Source organism: Halichoerus grypus, chromosome 1 (assembly GCF_964656455.1).
Source record: "Halichoerus grypus chromosome 1, mHalGry1.hap1.1, whole genome shotgun sequence".
NCBI lineage: Eukaryota > Metazoa > Chordata > Mammalia > Carnivora > Phocidae > Halichoerus > Halichoerus grypus.
The window spans coordinates 107,027,173-107,051,068 of record NC_135712.1 but is presented as its reverse complement, the minus strand read 5'-3'; the positions used below and the strand labels follow the sequence as shown (position 1 = coordinate 107,051,068).

The 23,896-nt window shown below is 36.8% G+C and overlaps 1 long non-coding RNA gene across 7 annotated transcripts in view; it reads left to right on the top strand.

The window, feature by feature from the left end:
- LOC118535137 (uncharacterized) overlaps positions 1-23,896 on the top strand; it is a 371,536-nt gene that overhangs the window by 97,699 nt on the left and 249,941 nt on the right. For 5 of the 7 annotated variants that reach the window (XR_004917058.2, XR_013446822.1, XR_004917055.2 and 2 more), the window contains 2 exons: positions 6,876-7,001; positions 22,878-23,048. This is a non-coding gene — a long non-coding RNA (uncharacterized LOC118535137). The remainder of the gene's footprint in view (positions 1-6,875; positions 7,002-22,877; positions 23,049-23,896) is intronic. The other 2 variants (XR_013446829.1, XR_004917057.2) reach the window with 1 other exon arrangement.

The window sequence follows — 23,896 nt, the reverse complement described above, 5'->3', positions numbered from 1 at the left end:
AGAGTAAATTGTGGTCTTTCATTAATGGGATGTATTTATGATATTAAGCATACCATTCAAAACATTATCCTGTAACTTTGGCAGTGAAGTTTTTTTTTAATTTTTTTTTATTATTATGTTATGTTAATCACCATACATTACATCATTAGTTTTTGATATAGTGTTCCATGATTCATTATTTGCGTATAACACCCAGTGCTCCATGCAGAATGTGCCCTCTTTAATACCCATCACCAGGCTAACCCATCCTCCCACCCTCTCCCCTCTAGAACCCTCAGTTTGTTTTTCAGAGTCCATCATCTCTCATGGTTCATCTTGGCAGTGAAATTTTATTCAGTTTATATAAATTGTGAGAAATTGACACATTCTCAAATTGACATTAGAAAGAAGATAATGATGTATATATATATATATATATTTTTTTTAAGATTTTATTTATTTATTTGACAGAGAGAGACACAGCGAGAGAGGGAACACAAGGCAGGCGGAGTGGGAGAGGGAGAAACAGGCTTCCCGCTAACAGGGAGCCCGATGCGGGGCTCGATCCCAGGACCCTGGGATCATGACCTGAGCCGAAGGCAGACGCTTAATGACTGAGCCACCCAGGCGCCCCAATGATGTATATTTTTAAGAGCTCACCTTGAAACTCTAAATTGTGAGATCTGACTAAAATTAATCATGATTACATATACTCTGTCTTTGAGTATAAATTTAGGGTTTTTTCACATGTTGATTTATATTTTATTCAAGTGATTTTCCAACTTTTATGTGTATCAGAATCAACCAGAGAACCTTATAATAATTCACAAGTTGCCCCACACCCAAACACAACATATCAGAATCTCTTGGGGGTGGGGCACAGGCATCTACATCTATTACAAGTTCTCAGAGTGATTCAGATGCATATAAAAATTTTTTAAATTATTTTGTTTCATCATTATAAACGTTTCAACTACTTCTAAAGGGGACTTATTCCCTATAGTTTTTCAACACTTAAGAGAGAGGTAACTATACTAGATCTTTGTTGCAACCTCTGTATTGTTGAGTAATAATAAAAACCGTATAGAAAGATAGGTTATCATTCTTCTCTGAATTATACCTCAAGAATAATGAGAGTGAAGAAAGCCCTTTACCAAGATGTGAAGCCAAGTGACACTTTTGACTATAATAATCTCAAGAAAATAAGCCAAGAACAACACGGTGGCCATTATAAAGACCATTATTTTGAAAATCTTCTTCATTCATTGGTTTCTTGCTATTAAGCTGCCACAGAGTCAGTCTAAATCTAGGTTCCCATACTTCAGGATCATTAAATAAATTAATACTTAAGTTAATTTGTGACACAATGATACATTTCTCTCTTCTTAAATACATGGATCATATTAGATCAAAATGTTAGCTCAACATGTTCATTTTTGTCAACACATAAATAATCCATATACACAAGCTTACTGTCAAAGCTAAAAGGATACTACCTGATTCAATGTTCCTTTTGGGGTAAATTTTACACTGTTAACCAAATCATACACACATGCATACAGGGGATAAAAAGGCAAAGTACGTGAGTGTCTGATTAATGCTTTGCTAAGGCATGGGTAGAAATTTAGTTGTGATTTAGGATGTAACTGAAATTTATAAAAGGCAATATTACTCTATCTGAATCTTATTTTATATAGTCACGTACTAGGCTTAACACAAAAGTTTCCTATTTTCTCCGTATGGTAGATGTTTGTTTTTTTGCTACCCAGCATTGTTCTCCTACCTATGGTGAAATACCCCAATTTTTCCTTTTGGGGGGAATTACTTCTCTATTGTATGCAGTGATGATGCTTCTGGTATAATCTCAATTTGTCACATTTCCAAGAAGATTCTGCTTTGTCCTTTTTGTAGTACTAATTTTGGAAGCTTCCTTGGTCAAATAATAGTAATAACCACTATTTATTGGACAACTCTGATTTGCAAAACTGTAAATATTTCAGTATGTAACTCTCAAGAATAAAGACTGCTTTTAAAAAAAGAGATTTATTTATTTATTTTAGAGAGAGAAAGAGTGAGAGAGAGCACAGGTGGGAGGAGCAGAGGGAGAGGGAGAGAATCTCAAGGAGACTCAGCTGAGTGCGGACCCCAAATCGGGGCTTGATCTCATGACCCTGAGATCACAACTCTGAGATCACGACCCAAGCCAAAACCAAGAGTCGGATGCCCAACCGACTGCACCACCCAAGTGCCCCTAAAGACTGCTTTTAAAACATAATCCCAATACTATTATCACATCTAAAATAAAAAATATTAACAAGAAATTTTATCATATCAAGTACATAGATTGGATTTATATTTTTCCAATTGCCTAATACTTTCTCTCCCCACCCCCCATTTTTACTTTCTTTTTAACAGATTGTTTGATCAGGATCCAAATAAGATCTATGCATTTAGGTTAGTTGCTATGCCTCTTAAATATCTCTTAATCCGTAGATACTCCCTCAATCTTTTTTTCTGTCCTTGAAGTCTATTTGTTGAAGAAACACATCTTTTGTCTTGTAGATCTTCTTCATAGTCTAAAATTTGTATATCAGATTGCTTCATATGCTGTCAAATAAGTTTTTCTGTCCTCTGTGAATTGGTAGTTAGATTTAGAGGTTTGGTAAGATTCAGGTTCACCTTTTTTTTTTTAAACACTGCATAGCTGATGTGTATTTCCACCAGGAGATGCATAGTATTGGGATGTGTCTCTTTTGTAATGCCATTAGCACTGATGCTCACTTCTCAGATCCATTAATTCACTAGAGGTTACAAAAATCTGTCGGTTCATCTTCATTTATTAGCTGTGATAATTATAAACAGAAAATCCCTCATCAACTATTGTATTATCCTGGGGTATAGTATGTTTTAAAACAGCAGAAAAAATTCTGGATTCTTTCCCTTTGTTTACCAATTTTCAAAATAATGAATTAGTATCCTATGATCCTCTAAAGGTGACCAGTTGTTATTATATTTAAAATATTATTATGGGGCGCCCGGGTGGCTCAGTCGTTAAGCATCTGCCTTCGGCTCAGGTCATGGTCCCAGGGCCCTGGGATCGAGTCCCACATCAGGCTCCCTGCTCCGCAGGAAGCCTGCTTCTCCCTCTCCCACTCCCCCTGCTTGTGTTCCTTCTCTCGCTTTGTCTCTCTCTGTCAAATAAATAAAATCTTAAAAAAAATAAAAAATAAAATCTTAAAAAAATATATTATTATAAACTTATGGATAAAAAATTTTTAATTTTTTCTGTCAATTATAATTTTCTTTATTGATACTCAAATTTTTCTTCTTCGGCTAGTGACCTCTTAAAGTTGGCCCTTGAGTCCTTTTCACACACTCTAGTAGTCTTTGATGTTTCCTAGCATATTGGTATATGGATAAGAAGTAATATTATAGGCTTATTTATATGTTTTCTGCTCCAGATATAGCAATGAATAATATTACTATTATTTTTATTTTTTATTTTTTTAAAGATTTTATTTATTTTTTTGACAGAGAGAGAGACACAGCGAGAGAGGGAACACCAGCAGGGGGAGTGGGAGAGGGAGAAGCAGGCTTCCCGCTGAGCAGGGAGCCCCATGTGGGGCTCGATCCCAGGACCCCTGGACCATGACCTGAGCTGAAAGCAGATGCTTAATGACTGAGCCACCCAGGCGCCCCTACTATTATTTTTAGTAAAGGAAAATTTTATTGTCAACTTGAAGTGACTAATGAAAGTCACTTAATAGATGATCCTGCCATACAAGTGCTCAAAGAATATTTGGTGAAGATAGAACTGAAGGCCCCCTTTTAAACCACCATTTGGAAAGTGAGCTTTTGAGGGAGTGATGGTCATTCCTGGTTGTACTCTTTGGACTGATTTGACATCTTTAATGGCTCCATTCATGTGAACGGATAAGACCACAGATAACTGGAAAAAAAGTCCCTGTTTTTACCTATTGGGTCATTATATCATGCTCATCTTTTTATCTGTCCTCTTTATATATTTAGCTCTATCTACAGACCTAGTACCCTGAAACCTTTTTTTTTTTTTTTTTTTTTTTCATTTCTCTGCCTTGGTCCTTTGGGACTGGTTATCTCTGTGGGTATTTTATTTGGCTCTTGAGCTGCCCTCCTCCCTGGAACCTTGCCTCCACCTCTGCCTAGGCTCCTTGCTACACAGGGTGGGCTTGGCCCCACCTTATTCCTCATTTAAGCTGGCCTCTCAGAACCCCAGCCTAGGTAGATTTCTATTCTCTCTTATTCTTATGGAGGAATTTGTATATTTGTCAACATTATAATATGACAATAGATAGTGCACCTGAAAAGATGATATTATATGAGTTTGCCAGTTATTTTTTGTGAGAGAAGAAAGATACTACCTTGTACCAAAGCCTGTAATTAGTTTTTTTTTAAAGAATATATATATATTTAAGATTTTTTAAATGTATTTGAGAGAGAGAGAGAGAAAGTGAGCAGGAGGGAGAGGGAGAGAGGATTTGAAGCAGACTCCACATTGAGTGCAGAGCCCAATGCAGGGCTCCATCCCACGACCTTGAGATCATGAGCCAAAACCAAGAGTTGGACACTTAACCAACTGAGCCACCCAGGCATCCCAAGAATAATTTTTACTATAGAAAAAAGAAGGAAATCTCCCAAACTTAAAACCTCTGACTTATTTATCTGTTTTAAAGGAGAGGTGCTACATCTGACTCTGCTAATGAGACTTTGAATTGTATTCCAATGTTTGCATACTTTACTGTACACAAGGAGGTATAGAAAACTTATCATTACCTCACATTAAGTAAAAGGAAAACATCTATGGAAGCATTTCCTAAGTATGTTATTCTTCATTCATTATGGACTCCATGTTTCCTTAGTGAGCTTGGTTGCCTAAAAACATTAAGAAGCCGCAGACAATGAATCATGGAACACTACATCAAAATAAAAATAAATAAATAAATAAATAAACATTAAGAAGCCACATGATAATGATACAGTCAGTTATATAAGATATCTCAAAGTTGTGATTCTCTGTGGTAGAACATATAAGCAGTGAGGTGAATTTACAAAGAAATGGTAGAAGAATCTGAAAAGAGATGTTAAGAAACGAAATGATATCGTATCTAGGAAGATTGACAAATTGTGCTTTTGCCCCTTTTAACACTTCAAGTCTTAAAGGTATATTCAACAACAACAATAATAATATCAATCATGTAGTGATTATTTACTGTCAGTCACTATTAATACCTTACTCATTTACTGCATTTAATTTTCACAGTGGCCCAGAAGGTAGGGAATCTCCCATTATGCAGATAAGAATAAAGTCTCACAGAAGTTAATTACCAAATGCTGTATCACTCAGCTAGTTAGTGATGGAACAGAAACTGAAAATCATAGTTGCTTGAATAAAAGGCTCATAGTCTTTCCATTAACACTACACTGTCTTGAAATTGCCTTAAGAGGGTAAAAATGTACTTATTTTTCATGCACTAACCCCATCTCCTATTCCTTTTTACTTTATGTTGCAATAAAATAAAATCTGACTTCTGATATTTGTCTCATACTTGTTGGATATTAGTATAACATGACTAAATAAAATTAGTATATATACTAATAAATATAGTATATTAACATAATATACAAATATACTATAGTATATTAATATAATGTACTAATAAAATTAGTGTAATGACTTCAGAATAAGTATTTTCATTTATGTTTGCCATAATGTGTGTGTTCTAGCAGTCAGAGGAAACATCAATTTTAATATTATCTTTACTTTGCTTGAAGCATTGTTAACCAAATAAATACATTCACATTTATCCCATGAAAAGTTTTCAGACTACAATGAATAATGTACTTTTCAAATATAATGTAGCAAACTATAAAATAGGGCATAATTATGTTGAGTGCATTATAGTATTTAAAATCAAGATCTGTTGTAATGTCAAATAGCAAAAGAGAATGAAGCCACATACACAATGTAAAATCATTTATCTTTTATGAATCTGGTGAAAAGAGTACTAATGAGGTACTCTTAAAATACCTTTGGAGAAGATAATGTATCTTTGGTGCCCAACCAATGAAAATATATTGACACAGAAAAAAGAAGTTGTGATAAACTTGAAAAATTAAATGCTAGAAATCTTGAGTTTGAGTCATTGGGAAAATTTTGGTTGAGGACCACCACTTACTACTTCTTAATTTAGATCACCAACATACTTTCTAATAGTCAAACTAAGTCAGTTTTGCATGATGCTGGAATATCTCAATATTGTTGAATAAAATAATTTTTCTGGAAAAATTTTGATTAAATCTGATTTAAGAAGACACAGTTGATTATTCCTATAAAGTACTAAAATATTTTTTAAAATATTCTGCTTTTCTGGAAGCATTTGTTATTATAATCAAAAGCTTTAATTGAAAGCTTATTGTTTTGATGTTTTGATGATTTATTGGGACGTTTTGCTATACCAGTGATATAGATATTGAGTTCAAATGATAAAAGCACCTTTGATTCTCTAAAGAATGTGCATAGTAATGGTCTTTTAAATAGCAATAATCAAGTTTTTATTTTAAAATGGTTCATTTGATTAGTGGAATTCTTTTTTCCTGGGAATGATTCTTTCTTCTAAAATGTGGCCAAAACAAAACAACACAAAAGCAAAAACCAAACAAAAAGCACCATTACCAACTGTTTTGAACTGAATGTTTATGTCTTCACAAAATACATATGTCGAAATCCTACTCCAAGTGTGATAGTATTAGGATGTAGGGCCTTGGGAAGTGATAAGATCATGAGATTAGAGGCTGGATTGATGGAATTAGTGCCCTTGTAAAACAGTCCTCAAGGAGCTCTTCACTGTTTCTGCTAGGATACACTGTTTCTGTGAGGATACAAGGTGAAGTTTGCTGTCTACTGCCTCAGAAAGGACTCTCACAAGAATCTGACCATGCTGGCACCATGATCTTAGACTTCCACCCTTCAGAACTGTCAGAAAGTAAGTTTCTCTTCTTGGATAAGCCAACGAAGTTTTTGGTATTTTTTATAGCAGCCCAAGCTAAGATACCAACTACATTAGTTTCCTAAGGCTGCGATAACAAATTGCCACAAACTTGGTGGTTTAAAACAACAGAAATTTATTCTCATAGTTCGGGAGGCTAGAACTATGAAATCAAAATGTAGGCTGCGCTGTGCTCCCTGCTAAAGGTTCTAGGAGAGCATCTTTCCTTGTCTCTTCCGGATGCTGGTGTCCCTAGTCATCCCTTGTCTTGTCACTGAGTCACTCCAACTTCTGCCTCTGTCTTCGCATGGATGCCTCTACTCCCTGTGTCTCTCTCCTCTTTGTGTTTCTTTTAAAAACAGTTGTCATTGGATTTGAGGCCTACTGGATAATCCAGAATGTTCTCATTTTGAGATTCTTAAGTACATCTGCAAAGATGCTTTTTCCAAATAAGGCAATATTCACAGGTTCCAAGGGTGTGGATGTAGACCTATCATTTTGAGAGCCATCATCACCACTGTAATAGCTTTACCCAAACTTTATGTTTAGAGTTCAAAAACAGGCTTTGGGATCTGTAAACTGTGGAATTAAGTGTTGGCTCCACCACCCACTAGCTGTGTGATATTTGGCAAGTTACTAGTTCAGTGCATACATTTGGAAACTAAGGGTAAAAATAGTGATCATAGGGGCACTTGGGTGGCTCAGTAGGTTAAGCATCTGACTCTTGATTTTGGCTCAGGTCATGATCTCAGGGTCGTGAGATAGAGCTTTGCGTTGGGCTCCATGCTCAGCAGGAAGTCTGCTTCTTCTTCCTTTCCCTCTCCCCTCCCCCACTCGAGGGCTCTCTCTCTCTCTCTAAAATAAATAAATAAGTCTTTTAAAAAAGTGATCATAGAGGGTTGATGGGTGTAAAAATTGATAATTCTTTACCTTTTTCTTATTAAACCTTTTCTAATTAAACCTTTTTCTTCTTGCCAACTGAGTGGATTTCTTTTGACCATCCACATTTTACTTGGTCACTCTTATTTGACCCCTCTGTGTCATTTGACATTGTTGACCACTTTCCATTTCTTGACTATGTTTACTTTCTTAACTGCTAAGACATCATGCTTTCCTGATTGTTCTCTACCCCTCTGACTACTCTTTTTCTTTCTTGTGCTCTTATCCTCCATCTTAAATATTGATTTCCTAAGGTTCCTCTTAGGCTTACTCTTTAATTATGCTATAAACTTTCTCCAGGTGACTTAATCTATTCATAGGATTTCAATTAACACCTACTTTCTGATGATACTGAAGTCTACCTCTCCAGCTCAGATATATCCCTCTTCAACTAGAAACCTGTATGTGAGTGCCTCCTCAGCTTCTATGCTTAGACATCCCACCTCTGAGTCTTCATATTTCACATTCAAAGCTAAACCATAATTCTTTCATCTGGAAAGAATTGTCATCTGGAAATCTATGTTTTCCTTGTAGACTTACTTATTGGTACTCTCCAGTCATATTGGCAACCAGTATTTCCCCAAATGTGCCATACTCTTTTGCCCCTTCCTGTCTTTATCCATATCTGTCTTGCTTAGAATGCTCTTTCCCAATTTTGTCAACACCTACTTATTGTTCAAGACTTAAGTCAAGCATCACTTCATTCCTTAAGATGACCATTTACGCTTTTGTTTGTAACCCCACTGAATCTTATACCTATTTCCATCACATTAAATGGAAGTTTTTCTCCCCCATTAGACTGTGAGCTCCCTGAAAAATAAGTGTCCATGCCCCTTTTATCTTTGTATCTTACTTTTTAAAATAGTGTCTATCATACAGTACTCAATAAACATTCATTAAGGCTATCTTGCAATTATTATTTTTGTGTTTAGCTTATTCTTAAAAAGCACGTAATGATACCAATAATAGTTACCATTTATTGAGAACTACTATTTCAGGCATCAGCCTTCCAAGATGCCTTTTAATGTTTCCTGCCTGCTGGCATTCATGTCCTGTGTAATCCCCCCTTTAACTATGGGTTGGACTTTTTAACATCCTTCTAATGAATAGAACATACAGCAAATGTATTTGGCTGTCACTTCTGAGATTAGGTTACAAAGAGAATGTGACTTCCATTGTGTTCACACTCTGTTGCTTCTTCTCTCTGATGAAGCAAGCTGCCATGTTGTGAGTTGCTCTGTGGAAAGGCTCATGTGACAAGGAACTATGGGTAGCCTCCAGCCAACAGCCAGAATGAACTAAGTTCTTCAGTTCAACAATCTGAGAGGAACTGAATCTTGCCAATAACCACATGAACGAACTTGACAGCTGATTCTTCCCTAGTCAAGCCTTTACTCCAGCTCTGGCCAACATTTTGATTGCAGCCTTTAAACAGACCCTGAGCTAAAGGATCTAGATAACTACATATGGATTCCTCACCTGGAAACTGTGAGATGATAAATAGTAGTTGTTTTAAGCTACTAAGTTTGGGTGTATGTTGCTGTATGACAATATATAATTCAAACCCATTATTTCAAGCAATTCACATCAATCAACTAATTAATCCTTACAACACTATGAGTTGGACACTATTTTAAACCCCATTTACAGATGAAGAAAACTGTACAGTTTTGGGTCTGGGGACAATTTAGCTGCTCTCTGTTCATGTCTCAGAAGGCTATAATCAAGGTTTTGTCCCAGGCTGCAATTCTAATTTTGGAATCAAGGTCCTCTTCCAAGCTCTTTAGGGTTGCTGTCAGAATTCAGTTCCCTGTGGCTCTGTGATGAAGATTCCCGTTTTCTTACTAGCTGTTATCCAGAAACCATTCTCAGCTACTGGAGGCTGCCCACAGCTCTTGCCACATGGCTTCCGCAGGCAATTCACAAACAGATGTTTGCTTTTTCCAGGCCATCAGGAGAATCTCTTCTGTCTCTAGACCTGCTTTTAAGAGCTCATCTGATTATAATGAAATCGAATAATATTCCTTTTGATGAATTCAACTGATCAGGAACCTCAATTACATTTACAAAAATCCCTTTGTCATATAACATAATACAATCATAAGAGTGAAATTCTGTCATATTCATAGTTTCACCAAGGGCATGGGTCATTGGAGATCATTTTAGAATTCTTCCAACAATATATGTTTCTACTTCTAGTCCTTCATTAAGTCTGTTTTCATATAGTTATAATAATGTAGTATATTTAGATATGTATATTCTACTTCCAACTCTATCACAAGCATTTTCCATTATTAGGCTTCATAACCATACATTTAATAGGTTTATAATATACTATATAAAATTAATTTGACAAATCTTCCTGTACATTTCATGACAAATCTTCCTGTACATTTCCTGTACATTTTCATGATTCTGGGGAGATTAAGATATTTAATTTTGGAGTGAGACAAGTTTCTTAACATTTTTGTCTGTTATTTATAAAATGGAGATAGTCAAACTACTTATTTCATATAATATTCTTAAGATTAAATGAAATGATGCATATAAAATGCTTAACCTCACGACTGGGATATAATAACCTTTTAAATAGCATCAACATCATTATAATCATTACCATTTCTCCTGACTTTATTCTCATTTTACTCTAGATTCTTGTAGATCTATTTGATATAAGATTTCTTCTTGATGTCAATAAGAATGCAGGTATATTTGGGATATGAAGAAGGATAATCAAATGGTAATTTGAGTTTTATTTACTAGCTGTGTGACCTTGAGTAAATCACTTGGCTTTCTCATCTATAAAATGGAGATAGCAATATGTATCACACAGTTTTTAATCATGTGTGTAAAAGAACAAATACCAATGACATAGTTTATACTCAATAACTTAGTTATTCATCTTGAAAGCTCAAAATATTCCAAGGACTTTGTATACATACTTAATAGTAAAAGTATTAAGTAATCCATATTTCTCTTACATCCAGTGTTTATGGAAGTAAAACAGTTTGTAAAAGATGGATTATACAATTAAGGAGAGTGATTTGAAAGGAATAAGAAAATGAGCTGTTTTAAAGTAGGTTTATTTTTTTGGGGTGCCTGGGTGGCTCAGTCGTTAAGCGTCTGCCTTCGGCTCAGGTCATGATCCCAGGTCCTGGGATCGAGCCCCGCATCGGGCTCCCTGCTCCGCGGGAAGCCTGCTTCTCCCTCTCCCATTCCTCTGCTTGTGTTCCTGCTCTTGCTATCTCTCTCTCTGTTAAATAAATAAATAAAATCTTTAAAAAATAAATAAATAAATAAAGTAGGTTTATTTTTTTCATTCCAAGCAAGATCTGTAAATCAGAATAGGTACACAGAATTTTGTAGTTTCTATGTTTCTTAAGGATAGCTTAAGTAAACTTATATATACTGCTAAAAAACAGTCATTTTCTGGGATGCCTGGGTGGCTCAGTTGGTTAAGCATCAGACTCTTGATTTTGGCTCAGATCATGAATTCAGGGTTGTGAGATTGAACCCTGTGTCAGGCTCCATGTTGGGCATGGAGCTGGCTTGATTCTCTCTCTTCTTCTTGCCCACCCCACCCCCGTCTAAAAAAATAAATTTTAAAAATAGTCACTTTCTTTAATAAATAATATATTTTCTTGGGGCGCCTGGGTGGCTCAGTTGGTTAAGTGTCTGCCTTCAGCTCAGGTCATGATCCCAGGGTCCTGGGATCAAGCCCCACATCAGGCTCCCTGCTCAGCGGGAAGCCTGCTTCTCCCTCTCCCACTCCCCCTGCTTGTGTTCCCTCTCGCGCTGTCTGTCTCTGTCAAATAAATAAAATCTTAAAAAATAAATAAATAATAAATAAAATATTTTCTCAACCATTTTCCCTGTAGATTTCTATAGGGAATAAAACATTTTCATTTTGTTCAAAATGAGCTTCTTTAGTTAATATTTACCATGTCTATATCATTTAGTTGCTGTATTTTCAGTACATTCATTTTTATTTTTCATTGAAGTTTGTCATATTCCAGTCTTAAACATTCACATAGAAACTGTGGGATAAAATGCTGAAATGTTCTGTAAATCATTGCATTCTAATTAAATTCAGTATTATTAGACTCTTTTAGCTTCTTTTTTCCAGGAAGATATCTAAAGATAATTGATGAAAATATGTTATATTTAGAGAAACATTTAGGCCTATCTGCATTATAAACACAAAAACAAACCACCTTATAAATTTCAGAACTAAGGCTGATTTTGTGAGAAAAAAGCTCATTGATATTTGGAAAGTTTGTAAATTTAACTAAAAGTATTTTATTTCAGTGAAACTATTCATAAAATGGGAATGTCTCAAATAACCTTTTGTACTGTTGATGATGTTCTTTTACATTGAACAAATGATCACTTAAGAAGACAGGATTCTATAGGCTGTTGAGTACACAGCATGGTGGGGTGCCACTCTATGTGTTGGCTAAAAGCAAAGGGTCAGATTGGCTCTGTGTGAACCTGTCGCTTGGTACCTCAGTTTCCTCATCTATAAAATGGGGAGTACATTGTCACTTAAAAAGGTTCTGTGAGAAAACAATGATATCATCTGTATGGAGTGCTGAGGTTTAGTATATTGTAAGTGCTCGAAGTTAATTTTTATTTCATTACTATAATTTATGGTACCATCTTCATAGACAGTTTCTGAAATGCTAAACCATTGCTTTTCTAATGCCTCCCTAATGGCATTTCTTTGAAGAAAACCTGATAATATTTAGTCATTAAATTGAACTGTGGCTGCCAGATCTCAGTTCTGATGGGATTTTTCTATTGGCCAATCCTCATTCTAGATGAGCCTGAGGAAAGTCTTAGTGGGCCAGAAAAGGGATTTTAAAGCTGTTTCCTTTTAAAAGTTAATGAATCTAAATCTTCCCAAAACCATTCATGAAAAGTTTTTAAAAATATTGTGATATTCATTATATAGAGGAAACTATGGGGTTAAGTAGAGTGACATTTATCCTCTTCTCCACCTTCTGATCTATAGAACTAGATGAACTACATTCAACTTAGACCAAACTCCTATTGTTCCAAAAGGCTGCTTGTTTGTAACAGTTTCTCTTTCACAAAAAAAGGTTTCTGGCACTCCATAAAGTCTTGTAGTTATATTCTCATACCTCTGGGAATCATTCCTGGCTCTGCCTTCCACTTTCCCTTAGTAATGTGTTTGCTCTGCTATATGGTTCCACATTCTTCTGTAACTATCTGGATTTTTTGTACTGGACAGAGGAGTCATTCTGATTCTGGTTTTACCTTTAGATAATCTCTCTTTTAGTTTGTCCTCTTGGGTTCTATGTTCTACAGCCCATGGACCAGCATTATTCTACTCCATCCCTAGTCCTGGCCCCCAGAACCTTGGTTTTGGTAAATTATCCCAGAGGGTAATCTTACCTGTCCAGAAATAGGGAGGTTAGCAAGTGCCCTAAGTTTGAGTGTTCCAGTGTAGAGATTTTCCTGAAGAACTAAAAGTTCATTGTTCATTTTTATGTAGAGAGACCCAAGGTTGTGTGAATGAGGGTTTCAGGGTCAACTTAGCCACCAACACCCCTTCACCAACCAGGAGAAAATGAGATAACACTGGAATCCTGGATACCTTCGACTGATGGTTACAAGATTATAACAAATTCCATAAATGCCTCAAGTGAACACAACCACACTTTAGGGCCTTGATTTGGAATTGTACAGGCCTCTTGCTATGGTGAAACAAAGTTCTGATGGATATTTCTGAAGATCAGACTTTTAAGAGTTAAAGAAATATCCACAAGTGATGCTCTTGTTCAGAGTTGATTTCCCCTGCCAAAACTTCTCATGAGTTTGTTCTGAATCATACAGTTCCTCTGACCTAGGCTTCTTGCATCTAAGAGTACTCATGGCTTAGAGGTATACTTTTTAGAGAATCTCCCAGCCCAATGATAGCTGGTTTCTGTGGAATATGAAACCATGCCCCCCAAGGCAATACCAGTGCCACAGTTAACAACTCTGTAGCCCTAGTCTAAATTATCAACACCAATTACTAAACTAGCACATTCTTTTGGAATACATTTTTTACTCCATGAATTTTATTGTTAGGTTTTGTGGGAAATACAGATGTATGGATATAGTTCTTATTCTTGAGCCGATTATGACCTATGAAAATTCACAGAAACAATGAAGTGATAAAACATGTTTTTGTGCTCTAAGATATCAGGTTGGGTGCAAATGGTTTTATAGGAGGGATAGATTCACGCTGGGGCTTGAACAATATTGAGGGTTTGCAGATATGGAAAATATTGGATGGAGAATATTCACATTGACCAAACCAAAGATTCACATTGCAGCTGGAACAAAGCTGATTGTATCATTTTATGCTTAAAACCATTCAGTGTTTACCAGATGTGCTTCTCAAACTTGAACGGGCACATACAATTAAATGATTCAGTAGGTGTGCAGTGGAGTCTGAGATTCTGCATTTTTAACAAGTTTCTTGCTGCTGCTGCTGCTGGACCTCACATGAAACTTTGAGAAAAAAGGTTCAGTATAGAGGAGTGGGGGTGAGGCAGACTATAGCCCATCGACCAAATCTAGCCAACCATCTGCTTTTTAATAAAGTTTTATTGGAACACAGGCACATCCATTTGTTTACCTATTGTCTATGACTGCGTTTATACTACAATGGTGGCATTAAATAGTTGAGAGAACATAAGGCCCACAAAACCTAAAATTTTTACTCTTATACTTTACAGAAAAGGTTTTGCCAATCTTTTGTCCATACAATAGGATAAATTCTAAATTCTTTAGGAAGGTATGCTGGGACTAGCAAAATTTACCTTCAGCCTGTCTGTCCAACCTATTGCTCTGCACTCCACCCCCTTAGAGTACATTACTGCCGTATGATGGTACCCAATCCTACATGGTCTTTCTCATTTCTCTGCATATGCTTTTTGCCTACAATGTTTCCTGTTATCCCCACCTTGCTCACTCACTCATCTTTCTTCATTTCTGATGATACGTCTTCTGAGAAGCTTTCTCAAGGCTGGGCTAGATGTTTGCCTGTGCTTGCTTTTGAATCCAGTATTCCCCCCCATCAGAGCACTCATTTTTAAAAAAAATTTAAATTCAAGTTAGTTAACATATAGTGTAGTATTGGTTTCAGGAGTAGAATTTAGTAATTCATCACTTACATATAATACCCGTTGCTCATCCCAGCAAGTGCCCTCTTTAATCACCCATTTAGCCCATCCCCCTAACCCTCTCACCTCCAGCAACCCTCAGTTTGTTCTCTTAACTATAGAGTCTCTTATGGTTTGCTTCCCTCTCTGTTTTTATCTTATTTTATTTTTCCTTCCCTCCATGTGTATCTGTTTTGTTTCTTAAATTTCACATATGAGTGAAATTATATATTTATCTTTCTCTGACTGACTTATTTTGCTTAGCATAATACACTATAGTTCCATCCATGTTGTTGCAAATGGCAAGATTTCATTCTTTTTGATGGCTTCTGAGTAATATTCCACTTTGTGTATATATATCACATCTTCTTCTTCATCCTTTCATCGGTTGATGGACATTTGGGCTCTTTCCAAAATTTGGCTATTGTTGATAGTGCTGCTATAAACATTGGGGTGCATGTGCCCCTCCAAATCAGCACTTTTGTGTCATTTGGATAAATACCTAGTAGTAACAATTGCCAGATCGTAGGGTGGTTCTATTTTTAACTTTTTGAGGAACCTCATACTGTTTTCCAGAGTGGCTGTACCAGTTTGCATTGCCACCAACAGCAAAGCCCTCATTTTTATGCACAAGTCCTGCCTGTTTGTCTGTCTCCCTCACTGGAAGGCAGGGATTGTGTTTCATAGTGCATAATATATAATAGATGTTCAATAAATATTTAGTGAATGAATAAAGCAGTAGTAAGTGTAGCACATTTGGGATAGAGTAAAGAGAGAAGTTTAATGAAGGATTTATTAAGGAGAGTGTTGGGAAATAACGTTGAACAGAATAGGATGCAGCCAAATAATAATGACCTTGAAACCAGGCCCAAGAACTTGCTTTTTTTTTTTTTTTAAGATTTTATTTATTTATTTGACAGAGAGAGAGAGAGACAGCGAGAGAGGGAACACAAGCAAGGGAAGTGGGAGAGGGAGAAGCAGGCTTCCCGTGGAGCAAGGAGCCCAATGTGGGACTCGATCCCAGGACCCTGGGACCATGCCCTGAGCCAAAGGCAGACACTTAACGACTGAGCCACCCAGGTGCCCCAGAGAACTTGCTTCTCTTATTTCAGGTCAGCAGTTCTTCAAATGACTTCTAAAAAATTCTGGGACTATGAGATGCTCTTTGATAACTGGTCTTCATGGTCAGGCAAATTCCAGAAACTCTGCACAATATGTCCTTCTTTTATAGATTCATAATTCACAAATTTTACAGTAAAGGAACCAGTTTAATTTTGTTTAATCCAGGATAATTCTTTCTTGAATGGAATCTTTTTCTTTGTTAAAATAGCAAGTGCATTTTGAGGAGCTTATACTCTGTGGAGTTCACTTTGAGAGATGTTGATTTGGTAACACAGAGCCTGAAAGTTTATAATTAATGTGATATTCTATGAAGATACTCCTGGCAGATGCAGAGTGGATGCATGGGAGAGGAAGGGAGTGGGGCACAAAGATGTGCTCTGAAGTTAGGTATGGGATGTTGAAGGATGTACATATATCCATATCATGCCTAACAAGGAAGGTCAACATTTTTTTGACTACTTCCCACAATGGGTAGATGTCTAATACAAACAATAACTCATTTTACATACTGGAGGAAGTTTTGCTTTGATAAAGCTAATTTTCCATGTTTTCTTGATTAACAGTAATTCTCAGTTTAGCGTAATCTGATACACAATAGTAATATAGGGAATTCAAAAGTCTGTAAATACTAGATGAACGATTAGACTCATATCTTTAATTTCAGAAGTATACATCTGACAACAAAATATATGTGAAAATCAAACTAACATTGTTTAACAATAAGTTTGTCCTGTGTTTTCCAATTTTGCAGACATCCTATAGAGTATTATACATTCATATGTCTGGCATGCTGGTAAATGGGACATGGGTGATGTAGGGACAATAGGTATAGGTGAAAAACTATTGGAAATTTTCCATAGTTTTTTTTTTTTAATGGCAAGTTTTGAATTGGATTTTAATACCTATCCTGAGTCTATCTGAAGTACTGGAATATTGGCAAAAAAAAAAAAAAAAAATCTAAGAGTGTTGTGTTTCCCAAACTATATTCCACTAGAAATTCATGAAATGTTACAACGCACACGCATGCACACACACACACACACTCATACATACTCTCACACACATTTGGAAAATGCTGGTTAAACAGAATTATTTGCTGCAGGAATCCTTTGGGCCTCCATCTGATAATGTGCATTGTAAATCTGCAAGAAGAGATTTTAATATGCAGGGTTTCTTAAGATCATTTGACCATGGGATCTTTTTAATAAGAAATACCATTTACTTTCACTAGTATTTTGTAGGATACCAATGCTGCACTAGTATATAAATAAGCCATATATGCTTAACAGAATTACTATACAATGACAATAGGGGACAGCTTCAGATCCAGGCTCCCCTGCATGGCATCTGGCTCTACGAGTCGATAAATATGTGATCTTGGGCAAGTCGCTTAATCTTTGCAAGTCAGTTTCTTCATATGTAAAACTGATGCAGTGATTCTGTAAGTCCCTATGTGATAGAATTGTTGTTAGGATCCCATAAGGTAGAGTAAGTAGAGTGCGTAGCCTGGCACCTGGTGTGCTGCCACTGCTGGCACAGAGTCTCTCTTACTGTAATACTGCTGTTGCCACAACTTGCATCTGCTGTTTGACTTTAATACTACCAGTGTTTGTCTTTATCCCTCTGTCTTCCTGCCATGTGCTGTAACTTTCAAACAGGCTCTTATTATGTACTGATAGAGAGCACTGTGGTAAAATCAGCTTTAACGTTAAATGAGATCACATTTTATCCTGTGATTTCAAAATATTATGTTTCAGTAAATGTTAGAAATACTTCTCACTTAATTGTGGTGCGTAGAAGCTGAACTTACAATTGTAGTCCTCTAAAATCCATGAGACAAAGAAAGGCTTTCTCATCCCACGAAAAGATGACAAGAATATTTCTTAAATTTATTCCCTGAAATTTATCATTGTAAAATGACAAAGAGAACTACACATTTCTAGAATAGCTAGAAAAAAATCTTCTTGTTATTTACACTGTTGATGTCAGAATGCCAGGGAACAAAAGAATCCTTGGAAAAATATAGTCTTCCCTGTGATACAGGCCTCTAGGAATTGAAGAAAAGCTTACCATTGCATAGATCTTAATACAAATATCAGTAATAGAGTATAATAGTTTATATTTTTCAAAACTTTTTAACTTTAAGGTCTCCTTTGGTCAAATATATTCTTGCCCTGGTAACCTTACATTTGGAAATTGTACATGGATTTATTCTGAAAATCCATGCATGTAAGGAATATGTAAGGTCAAAATGTAGCAGAAATTTGTTTAGGTTATATCTTTGTTTTTTTAAATTTTATTAAATCCTTCAGCATCCAGTATATAATATTCAAGTATCTATTGTTTAAATTAGGAGGAAATGCAAATTAAGGCAGTTTATTTTTTTAAAAGATTTTATTTATTCATTTAAGAGAGAGTGAGAGAGAGAGACAGCACACCTAGAGGGAGAGGGAGAAGCAGACTCCCCACTGAGCAGGGAGCCCGATATGGGTCTTGATCCCAGGACCCTGGGATTATGACCTGAGCTGAAGGCAGATGCTTAACTGACTGAGCCACCCAGGCACCCCCAAATTCAGGCAGTTTAAGAGAACACTATCACCCCTCAAACCTAGATGACCAAAACTAAAACTCTTAAATGAAAAATAAGGAGCAATTAAAAACTATAGTTAAAAAATTACTTATATTTTATCTTTTACAAATAACTGGCACCTAAATGTAATTTTGTTCTTGTTTTCTGTCCTCTATGTGACATTGGTGTCACTCAACTTGAGAATATTCATTTTCTTTGGAATCACAGTAGCAACAAACTGGGTCGGGAAGGAATGCCTGCCAAGGCCCATCAACTGATCCTGTCTTTGGCAAGCCCTTAGACCTCTCTGAAACCTAGTTTCTCATCTGCAAAATAGGGCAAATAATATCAACTGTACATTGTCTACAGTAATATTGTGAGGATAAAAAAATCAAAACAGTGTAGGTGAAACAAGCGAGAGCCACAGATCACAATATAAATGTTAAGGATTATTGTGGATCATAAACCATTCCAATTGTTCTTGGCCCCCAGCCTTTACAAGGCTGGCTTTTCACCCTTCAGGCTTTAACTTAAATGTCATCTCTTCAGAAAGGGCTTCCCTGACCAGTTAATCTAAAGTAGAAATCCACAACCTCTACAAGTCACTCTTTGCCTGCTTCCCTTTTCATACCACTTGTGATTACCTGAAATTTGCCTGCTTACGGTTTATGTGTTGTTTTCTGCCTCCTTATCCTGTAGTGTGAGCTCCATGTGGCTAGAACTGCGGTCTGTTGTGTTCAATGCTGACCCCCCAACATACAGAAGATGTACAATGAAGGAATGTGCTATTTACAATCACTCCTGTCTCCAGGTACATCTGTTCAAATGGATTTAGGTCTTACAGCTATGTGAAGCTGAACATTTTCATGTAACTTTCTATGTGCTTGGCAACAAAAGGTTTCACAAAGTACCACATGCATCCTCCCAACCTAAAGATGAACTATCCCAAAGAGAATTGTTTCCCCCGTGGAGTCATTTTCACCTCAGAAAAGGTCACTTTATTCAAAATGCTGCACAGAATTCATCTATCTCCAGACCACCAGAAGAGATTTATTTTTTGATTCTCCCTTTTAGAGTGGTTTAGACCCCTCTGTTGGTATTACTCTCTCCGGAGCCAGCTAGGAATTATGATCGTAAAGCTAGTAGGTCAATCTGGCCTTCCCAAATGGCACCAACATACTTCGCATGTTGGTTAACAAGCGAGGCAGTTTATTCCTATCAAATAAAGAACCCCAAAGTTTATGTGACTAGAGAAATAAAATATCCATGCCTTATAAAACTAATGAATGACCCCCAAATCTTTACAATCTCTTATAAACTCTTAAACCATCCAGCCTCCTGTTAGTCTCTCTGGTTTTCTGTCTGCTGCGCCTCTCATCACTCCTTTAGCTCCAGCCATGCTGGCCTCCTTGCTGTTCCTACAAGCCTCTAAAATCTCCCTTCCCTCACTTACCCACAAGGCTTACTCCCATATAGCCCTCAGGTGTTTGCTCAAATGTCACCTTAGAGATGTCCTCCTGTCCACCCTGTTTATTTTTTTTATTTTTTATTTTTTTTAAATTACAAAACCGTAACATTTCTTTTTTTTTTTTTTTTGTAGTGTTCCGTGATTCATTGCTTGCATATAACACCCAGTGCTCCATTCAATACATGCCCTCTTTAATACCCATCACCAGGCTAACCCATCCCCCCACCCCCCTCCCCTCTAGAACCCTCAGTTTGTTTCTCAGAGTCCATAGTCTCTCATGGTTCATCTCCCCCTCCGATTCCCCCCCTGCATTTATCCCTTCCTACTAACTTCTGTCCACCCTTTTTAAAATCACAAAACTTGCTCTAAACTCCTTATCAGTTTTCCTTATCACTGCTTCATTTTTTCCATAGCTTATCTGATCTGTTTGGTTTATTTATCTGTTTATTTTCTGTTTCTTCTCCCCATAGTCTAAGTTCTATGAAGGCAGGAATTTTTGTATATTCACTGCTGTGTACTGTCTACCGCATGGCAAGCAATCAATAAATATTTACTGAATTAATGAATGAAAGAAGAAATTAATATGCAAAAGAGTAGCATAATTTGAATAATTAAAGCTCATACAATTCATTAAAATTAATTATATACAGTTCTCCAACACTTGAAGCTGAGTGTTAATTAGATTGCTGCAAGGAACAAAAACTGCAGGGTGACTGCAGGACACAGGATTTTGTTTTAAAGGATTTAGGGAAGTAAGAAAGTAAGGAAATGGAATGTCATTCAGACTACCATTCAGGGTATAGTCGCTGACCTAGTGCTGTGGTTCTTGAACTTTATGATACATCAGAATCATCTGGGGTGCTTATTAAAAACACAGTTTGCTGGACCCCACCCCATTTTGGATTGAGTAAATCTGTGTGGGCCCTGATGCACTTCTAACCAGTTCTCAAGTGATTCTGATGCTGCTAGACTGGGTCTGCACTTTAAGCACCCTGGCCTAGTATTATAAAAGTCACTATGTTGACTGTAGGGCAGTCTAGGACTAGTGACTTGGTTCCTTCAATGTTGCTTCCATATTCCTATTTCATTTTATTGTGATACCAGTTTTTATTTGGATCTCAAGTCCTTGGTTTACTCAAGAGAATCTAGTGCCTCCAAACTTCTGCTTTTTCTGTTTCCCTCTGCATTTGTACCTGTCAACTATGTCTGTTTCTCTCATTTATTTTATTTTATTTTTTAAAGATTTTATTTATTTATTTGACAGAGAGAGCACAAGTAGGCAGAATGGCAGGCAGAGGGAGAGGGAGAAGCAGGCTCTCCGCTGAGCAGGGAGCCAGACGTGGGGCTCGATCCCAGGACCCCAGGATCATGACCTGAGCCAAAGGCAGCCGCTTAACCGACTGAGCCACCCAGGCACCCCTGTTTCTCTCATTTAAAGTCCCCCTCTCCGAGATATTCCAGTTAGTCTTCAGTAGAGAGTAACCTTATAGGGCTCAGCTCTCGTAATAAACACCTCACAGGCCCCTTTGGTCATGCAAAGATCCTGGACTAGCAAGACCATGTGGAATAAGCCATAATCATCTATGTGTAACACATTTCATCTAACTTCGTTCAGAAGGTTTTTGTGAGAATGAAGACCCTTGAGGGTTTTCAGAAAAGGGCTCTGTACATGACAGGCAACTAGCATGGAGTATCTACTTCAAAGTGATTAAGGATATTTTGAAAGAGTGTAGTAGAGAATGCCTGTATTTGACTGCCAAGTAAACTATAAATTAGCCTACTAATACTGGACAAATTTTTGTTTGTCTCTGGACCTCAGTTTCTCCAGTGATAAAATGAGGAAATTTGATGTGATGGCTGCAAGTTCCTTTCCCTATACAGTGTGCTGATTTGATTAATCTAATTTGCTAGTGTATATGCGGAGATGCATGACTAGGTCATCCTCAAACTCTGGGGTGTTATGACCCAATCTATTTTAGTTGAACTTTATATTCTCTTTTCTTCAGTTTTTGTTTTTTCTGTTTTGTTTTTTTTTGTTTGTTTGTTTTTAGAAACTAGCTATAGAACCAACTTGTCTGCCAAGCGAGCAGTTATGCCCCTTACCAGTCATTTGGTAAATTTGCCTTGGGCAAATTTCTTTGTCTGAGGCCTAATTTCTTCATCCATAAAATTTGGATTACAATAGCTTCCTTATAGTGTTGTTGGATTAAATGAGTTATTATGTGTAAAAATACTTATAATAGTTGGGGATGGGGGCACCTGGGTATTTCAGTCAGTTAAGCAACCGACTCTTGATTTTGGCTCAAGTCATGATCTCAGTGTCCTGAGGTTGAGCCCTGCCTCAGGCTCCGTGCTCAGCGGGAGTCTGCTTGGGGTTTTCTCTCTCCTTCTTCCTCTGCTCCTCCCCCACCCCTTGCTCACTCTCTCTCTCTAAAATAAAAAAATAAATCTTCTTAAAAAGTAGTTGGGGATGAAATGGTTTAATACGTGTTCACGTATTTAGGAAAAGTATCTGACACATAGAAGAGACTATATAAATGCTCTTAAACTTATTTTCATATACAGTAGTCCCCACTTACCTGTGGTTTTGTTTTCTGCAGTTTCAGTTACCAGCAATCAGTCACGGTCTGGAAGCAGATGATCCTCCTTCTGATGAATTGAATAGTCAGAAGTTCAGTAGTAACCTACCGCCACATCACACTGCCTGTATCATTCACCTCTCTTTATCTCATCACATCGGCATTTTATCAGCTCACGTCATCACAAGAAGCGTGAGTACAGAACTGTAAGATATTTTGAGAGAGAATTCACATAATTTTAATTACAGTATACTGTTATAATTGTTCTGTTTTTATCAGTAGTTACTGCTGTTCATCTCTCATTATGCCTAATTTATAAATTAAACTTTGTCAGGTATGTGTGCATAGGAAAAAACATAGTATATATATTTTGGTACTATCTGCAGTTTCAGGCATCTGCTGGGGGTCTTGGAACATATTCTCCACAGATAAGGGGGGGGACTACTGTATTTTCATCTGTATTTAATGTTTTGTCTGTTTTAATACACATGACTATACTGTGCATAGGATTTTTACTTAAAATTTTGCTTAGAATATGAAGTTATCAGAAATTTCTATAGTAAAATGCTGTTGTAGTGAGAAAATTTCAGAGTGTTTTAGAAATACCTATATTCTTTTTTTTAATTCAATTAGCCAACCTATAGTACATCATTAGTTTTTGATGTAGTGTTCAATGATTCATTAGTTGCGTATAACACCCAGTACTCATCACATCACGTGTCCTCCTAAATGCTATATTCTTTAAAAAAATATTTTTTTAATTTATAGAGAGAGCCCATGCGTGCACTTGTGGGAGCTGGGAGGGTGGAAGGAGGGGCAGAGGTGGTGGGAGAGAGAGAGAGAATCTTAAGCAGGCTCCATGCCCAGCATGGGCTCCAGGCTCGATCTCACAACCCTGAGATCATGAAGTGAGCTGAAATCAAGAGTTGGACGCTTCAACAACTGAGCCACTAAGGTGCCCCAGTACCTATATTCTTTTAAAAGATATTTCTGGAAGCAAAGAGGCATGTGACACTTTGTAAAAGACAAAACTATGAAAC